Source organism: Anastrepha ludens, chromosome X, assembly GCF_028408465.1.
Source record: "Anastrepha ludens isolate Willacy chromosome X, idAnaLude1.1, whole genome shotgun sequence".
NCBI classification, from domain to species: Eukaryota; Metazoa; Arthropoda; class Insecta; order Diptera; family Tephritidae; genus Anastrepha; species Anastrepha ludens.
Window position 1 is genome coordinate 68,024,901 of NC_071503.1, and position 7,330 is coordinate 68,032,230.

The 7,330-nt window shown below is 35.2% G+C and overlaps 1 protein-coding gene and 1 long non-coding RNA gene across 6 annotated transcripts in view; one reads left to right on the forward strand and one right to left on the reverse strand.

Moving 5' to 3' along the window:
• LOC128869224 (epidermal growth factor receptor kinase substrate 8) overlaps nt 1-1,028 on the reverse strand; it is a 100,048-nt gene extending 99,020 nt beyond the window's left edge. For 2 of the 5 annotated variants that reach the window (XM_054111754.1, XM_054111753.1), the window contains exon 1: nt 806-1,028. The gene's annotated coding sequence lies outside the window, so the exon portion shown is untranslated. Of the gene's footprint in view, nt 1-639; nt 735-805 lie in introns of those variants that run through there. The other 3 variants (XM_054111757.1, XM_054111751.1, XM_054111756.1) reach the window with 3 other exon arrangements.
• Nucleotides 1,029-2,218: 1,190 nt separating this feature from the next.
• On the forward strand, nt 2,219-3,077 carry LOC128869226 (uncharacterized). Its single transcript, XR_008455240.1, has 3 exons — nt 2,219-2,510; nt 2,584-2,725; nt 2,798-3,077. It is a non-coding gene; the product is annotated as an uncharacterized LOC128869226 (long non-coding RNA).
• Nucleotides 3,078-7,330: the final 4,253 nt, after the last annotated feature.

A 7,330-nucleotide genomic window follows, 5' to 3' on the forward strand; every position in this document is an offset into this window, starting at 1 on the left:
TAAATGGAGCGAAAAAATAGAATTTAAATTAATTGAGTCAATTCAAAAGCACTCTTATTATTTCGGTGAAAAAGTAGAGAAAAGGCTATGCTTAACCAAGTTTTTCTGAAATATGAATGTGCGTCCCGATCTCGAAGTTATTGTTGCACCCACCGTCTACGAATACCACAAATTCTATTAAAACCCTCTTTCGCTTCATTAAGAATTAATACTTTTCACAACCAACAAAAATCTGTTTATACACAACGAAATATAATATTTGCTTGCACAACAAGAACATTTTTTTTTCGTTTATGTGCGACAATACTTCATTGTGGCACCACGGTACATTTTGCACGCCACGTCAGTGAAAGGCATTGCCGCAACGGACGCAACGGACCCATTGTGGCAGACCTATAAGTTGTAAGGTATTTAGGTCAAAAGTGTAACGCAAACTCTCACCAATTTAACCATTGTTTACCGTTTATTTATGGTTATTTACGGCCACTTGCACACATTTCATTTTCTAAATGTTTAACAGTAAGTGTAATGTAGTGTGCACGTACATTTATTTATTTAAAAATAGTAGTGTAAGTGGTTTATTCTGTTTGACTTTATCAGCTTTAAAAAAATGGAAGCAAATTAGATTTTATTATTTACCCTTAAATTTTCAAAAACTTTGGTGCACATATCTATGTTTGTATATACACAACAGAGTGCCGTGCTACACCGCCAAGCCGTATAGCCAGACAAGTCCATATTTTTAATATTCATTTTGATGTACAATTATATAATATATATATTTTTATTATATTCTTACACTCACATATAAACATGAACGTACGTTTACACGGACTTTTTGCGTTTTGTCCACCTCATCCGTTAGTGCAAAACACATGCATATGTATAGGTCGATATATAAAAAAATTTAACAATAACTTCCACAAAAATTTATAAAGACTAGAAACAAAAACAACGAAATAATATTATGAAAATAGCGCACGCGCGATTCACTAGCCACGTTATTTCGCCCCACAATACCTACTGTACTAACGTGTTTTAGCTGTGGGCAGTTAACTTGTTATTAATTTAGTTTGACGGTGACTCCCATGAATCGTGGAAAGTTCGATTCAGTAGTAACGCCATGAAAGAGAGTCAGCTACGTCGGCTGTCAGAATCTGAGCTGCAAGGTAAGGAAGGCACCTGTAAAAAAAGGTTTAAGCTCTGTCTTAAAGAATAATCATCACCGAAGCAATTTCATTAAACAAACTAGTTATGTACATATATATTGGCCCTTTTCGGCAAGATTCGGACTCAGTTTTGCATAACTGCCTAAAAATTATATAATATGTGTATATTACTCTTTAAAAAAAAAAATAAATAATTGGCGCGTACACTTCTGTTAGGTGTTTGGCCGAGCTCCTCCTCCTATTTGTGGTGTGCGTCTTGATGTTGTTCCACAAATGGAGGAACCTACAGTTTCAAGCCGACTCCGAACGGCAGATATTTTTATGAGGAGCTTTTTCATGGCAGAAATACACTCGGAGGTTTGCCATTGCCTGCCGAGGGGCGACCGCTATTAGAAAAATGTTTTTATTAATTTTGCTTTCACCGAGATTCGAACCAACGACCTCTCTGTGAATTCCGAATGGTAATCACGCACCAACCCATTCGGCTACGGCGGCCGCCTTTTAAATACTCATTTATTTAAATTAAGAATATCAAGGGAACAACGGTAAAAATCATACGTTCTTGTGCATCACAATCCTTTTTCGTCATGAATGCGTCATATAATAAGCGAAGCAGCTTTATTAGCTAATTTTAAACGACCGCTAGCTCGTGCAAGTTCAAGAAAATATTATGCAGCTATTTAAAAAAAAAAAATTATGAAGTTGGTTTACCCCAAATATTTTCAATAAACCGCTTTGAAGCGTTTATTAATTATAATAAATTCATAATGATTTATAACAATGAAATCAATATTATAAAGTTTAAACGCGTTTTTCTCAAATCTATTTAGATTATAAGGTTCTAATTTGATACAAAAATGTTCGATACAAAACCATGCCCAAGTTACAAGCACCATTTGAAATTTGTTTGCAAAATTTCACCATTTTGTTAGAACTTAATTTTTCTTTGCAATCGTTGTTCTATTTTACTGTTCATTTACACGCTGCAGTTATGTACTTAAATTTTTTATTTAAGATGAGCAATTCCAGCTTTGCTAAAAGTATTGCTTGTCAGCCATGAAGGAATTATAAAAGATTATGACACTTTGGCAACCACCAAAAATGTACAGAAAACAGATGCCAAGGCGAATTTATTACAGGTGACAGCAAACACATATAAGTAAAACCCTACATGTATTTGTTGTTGCGTTTGGTGCAAGCATCATGTCAAAATCAGCTGTTCATTTGTAGTATGATTTACTTGTGAAACAGAAATAGTCACAAAATAAAAAGTCGCTACATTTCCCAGAGTTCATTGAAGATTGTAGCTTATGTGCAAGGTGGATTTATTATGTGTGAATTGTGAGTTCTTGTTGATATGAAAGAAATCATTTTAGTTTGCGGTATTTTAATTATTAATACATACTTATTTCAGAATTTGCCACGGGCTTGCATAAGGAGAAATTGAATGTGGAGAGTGAAGTTTGGACGCGGAAAAGCTCAAAATAGAGAAACATAACGCAAAAAAACTTCGAAACAAGGGCAAAATTAAAGTCTCACTGCGTACAGAAAGTAATGTATGTAATATTGAGCTCAATTGTATTTGTATCACATTTTTAATTTGCAATTTTTACATGTAATTCTATGAGCATATTGATGGCTATCAGAAATACACTTTGGCTGCTAATGACTATGATGACTTCATACTAAATACTGTTGAGATGCGCATACCATATTGCATAAAAAAGTTTGCTTCATGTTTTTTGTGGAAAATCGATCGCTATGATTGACATCTAAAACTGAACACTTAAAAATTCTGGATAACAATTTTGTAACATGCTTGTGATTCATTTTATATAATTCAACTTGATTGATTTTATAGCCTGTATTTAGACCATAAGTTCATGATCATTGAAAAATTGATTAAAAATAAAGTATTTAATTTAATTAAATTTATATAATTTTATTTCATCTATTTGGATATTTTTTTAGCGGCCGCCGTAGCTGTTGTTGTTGTAGCAGCATAAACATTCCCCATAAATACAAGTATATATGGGGAATGCTGCTGAAGTGACAGTCCTTGGCCGAATATAAATCCGGGTCGTTCCGGTAACGTAGAACCGACTGTCGTGGGAACGCCGTAGCCGAATGGGTTGGTGCGTGATTACCATTCGGAATTCACAGAGAGGTCGTTGGTTCGAATCTCGGTGAAAGCAAAATTTATAAAAACATTTTTCTAATAGCGGTCGCGCCTCGGCAGGCAATGGCAAACCTCCGAGTGTATTCCTGCCATGAAAAAGCTCCTCATAAAAATATCTGCCGTTCGGAGTCGGCTTGAAACTGTAGGTCCCTCCATTTGTGGAACAACATCAAGACACACACCACAAATAGGAGGAGGAGCTCGGCCAAACACCTAACAGAAATGTACGCGCCAATTATTTATTTTTTATTTGGATATTTTATTTGCTGTGCGCTGTGTGGTATCGTCCTCTAAATTTGTGAGCTCCTATGATATAAAAAATAAATTATTTTTTTTTTTTGTTTTGTATTTGAAAATTGGAAAAGTAATGAATTACAATCACAATGAATTAAAAAGCATTAGCGATTAGGCCATCAGCTTTACGTAACATAAGTATTAATATAATAATATTCGTGTATAATTTAGATTTCAAAATACAAATTAATTTTGTAAATAAAGTGTATACAACTTTTAATGTTTTCTGCGTTAACTTCGGACAGAAGTTCTTCTATTGTGTGGCTTGATATTGATTGTCTTATTGAACGTAATGCTTCACAATTTGTAACGATGTGTTGGATAGAAAGTGTCTCTTCGTTGCAGAATTGACAAACGTGGTTTTGTGGCAGATATTTTTATACATTGCCTGCCGTCTGTGAGCTCCTATGATATAAAAACCAAATTATTATTTATGCCTATTATTCGAATTATTATTATGCATACCTGCTTATACTTGATATCTGAAAGTGATATCTAGCTTCCAGCAGTGCATGTGGTAATTCAGCTTCAATTAAGGGATTATGTTAGACGAACAAATACAATAGCTCTGGACAATTCGCCAACTGTTGGTATATATGTTTTTAATTAATTACGTCAAACGTTTTTATAGCAAATTTCATACCTCGTGGTCATTATACATACATATATCCTTTGCGGTATAAAAGCGTTGAGACTTAACAGCTTGTTTGCTATATATTTACGTACGCTAGTAGAAATTTCGAACTCATAATCATAAATGAGTTTTTGTAACAGTGACCGGGCCATATTGGTTGCTTTATTGCGATGAGGCAAATCGAAATTATAGAAAAAATCATATAGGAAAGAAAATTTTTGTATAGAAACTGCTTTTTCTCACCAGCCATTTCATTTTCTTGTGACCTTTCTCACGCTTCATTGGCTTTCCTTGGTAATGTGGCGTACCCATATGGAAAGAGGTGATAATCCGAACCAATTCTTGTGGACTCGCATTAATAAATCTTTGTACGTCCTTACGATAATCAGCAAATGATGCTTTGTATGATGTTTAAACTTTCAAATACTGTAGTTATACGACGGACAGGTTTTGTGTTTTCACCTGCTAATACTTGACTGGACAGCTGCTTTATTTGAGCCTAAAACACAAATTGAATTGGATTAGAAAACATGTTTAAAAACATTACTTTAATAGGGTCTGCTTACTCTTCAAAGATTAATTTTAATGAACTTTTTGTAGCCCATTATCCTCTGTTTCGCTTTCTTAATTTTCAACCGCTTGTTGAGATTGCGTATGCGGAAGAAAATTCTACATTTGAAAAAAAGCCGTTTCACATCTTCTGGAAGTTCAACCTCCACGCTTCTATCAACCAAATGCTGACGGATGTTTTTACGGTATGTTATGTCTGGGCCGTTCACGTTGTTGAACACAGACTCGAGGCTTTTAATTCCACTCACAAAATGGGATGAAGGTTTAATTAAAAAACCTTTTGAAACTTGATCCACCCACGTAAATGAGCTTTCTGAACTTTTATGATCATCTAGCTTCAGCTTTTTGATTATGTATCCAGCAACGTACTCTAGAGCGTCTTCTTGTAGTACATCAGAGCCATCCGAATGTGCTGGACTAAGTAGATCAATAATATCCGGCGCCATTTCCGCGTCAAGTTCGCAATTAGTATGACGGCCGTCAAAATGATCAAGTTGGTCGAAACTAAATGAGTCGTTTAGATCGCTTAAATTAAAATTTTGGGATTGCTGAAGTACTTGTGTTTCGGAAACCACTTCGTCGCAGAAAAACGAATCGTTGATAACGCTAGATTCAACCCGTTGTGATGTGCTTTTCGTTAAATGCAGCCATTCAGATTCATCGCCTTTCACATTTCCCCGTTCTCGCAGGCATTCAGTATTCCGTGCTAAAATTTGTTTAGAAAATATCATGTTTACAAGCAATATTATCAATTATACCTAAAATGTATTTCCGAAGCCTATATTTGAATTCCTTAGGAGAAGGATGGTCATTTAGGCCCCCTTTACTACGAATAGCTCCAAAAAAATGCTCCAATACATCCTGATTCAGCCGGTAGGTCAAAATGTATTCCATTTTTGAAGTATTCTGAACATATTCATAAAGCATTACCAAGGCTTTATTTGTAATTAAAAACCCCTTCTGAAAATGTTCGAGTCCCTTCTTGTTTGGAATAATGGATTCAGACATGAACGCGTTTGTTTTATTTAAAACTTCCATTTGCTTTGCAACGGCTATTCCAAATGGCTCCTATATTCAAAAATTTAATGTAAGAAGGATTAGTTATTAAATCCCTAACTTATATCAAGTACCTTCCCAGGATAACCAAAGGTTTTCATGGACGAATTCAAAACATCAAACCAATCATTCATTAGTTGTATAAAATCCGATGTGTCTATTGCGTTATACAAATCGAGTCCTAACGCATAGCAATGCCTAATTGCACAAGCAGTGGTATTCGAAAATAACTGAGCCGCGAGTTTAACTTTTTGGCGTCCTAAATTTTTTTTAAGCTTTTAAAATATAAAGTATGAGGAGAATTTTTACTTACCTATTCCTCTAACCGAAATATGCTCTTCAGTTAATTTGAATGCTATTGAAACGTCCGATTTGGTAGTGTGCTTCAACAGATCGCAAATGGTCCTTGATGTTAAAATTTTCCCCTTCCACACTAACCCAGAGTCTAGGAAGTGGTTCCTTACTAACTATAGAAGATGGGGCGCATCAGCAAACGTAAAAACTTTTGCGTTATCAATATAAGGATTTGGGAACCATGGTTGATCTAAAAAATTATAAAAAGTTAATATTATTTATAATATTCTAAACGTATTTACTACATAGATATATGCTGTAAAAAATAACAAAGTCCAAAATAAATTTTTGAACATATAAATGATACCTTACCTACAGTGACATTCAAACTCTTCCAAAGCTTGCGATTAGTGGAGCTCATATCGCACACTATAGCTACGACCGGATAGCCTGCATTTCGAAGTGCCAAAATTATGGAAAACAAAATGTCTTTCGTCATTTGACAATCAAAATTATAATATACGGGCTGCTTCCACGACTTTCGTAAGCCACGTGCCATCACTACTTGAACGTAGTTTGCGGGCTTTCGAACGTGGTCTCCTGCTTGCTCATATTCATATGATTCGACGACTTTCATTTCATCGAAAGCGAGAACACAAATTTTGTCATCATCACTAAGTTCAGACAATTGTGTCATGGAATCAATTGAAGCAGTTAGGAGACCCTCGCTTATATCAATTTTGCGATACCAGCGCTGTAGTGTAGTCTCGTGAGGAAGCGGAAATCCCTTGTCATACAAATGGTTGTATGCCCGCGGTCCCGCTGCGTGCAAGCATATGGCGCTTGATATGTCTTCCCATGACCAATTCACCTTTCGATCTATAATAAATATATTAGTATAAAATGTTTTTTTGAAAATTAAAAATGAGACATACCGGGGAAAACTATTTTCCGAATTTGGCCTGCGGTAAAAATTCTTTTAAAATTATTGACTACTGCATTCGCTTCCTCCAATTGGATTCTTAAGTCCTTCGTCTCTGCTTTCAATCGCCGCATTTCCTTTTTGAGCTCGGAAATTTCTAACCTCATTGAGGAACCCACTGCAAAGCTAGAGGCACATTTGAAAATTGTTAT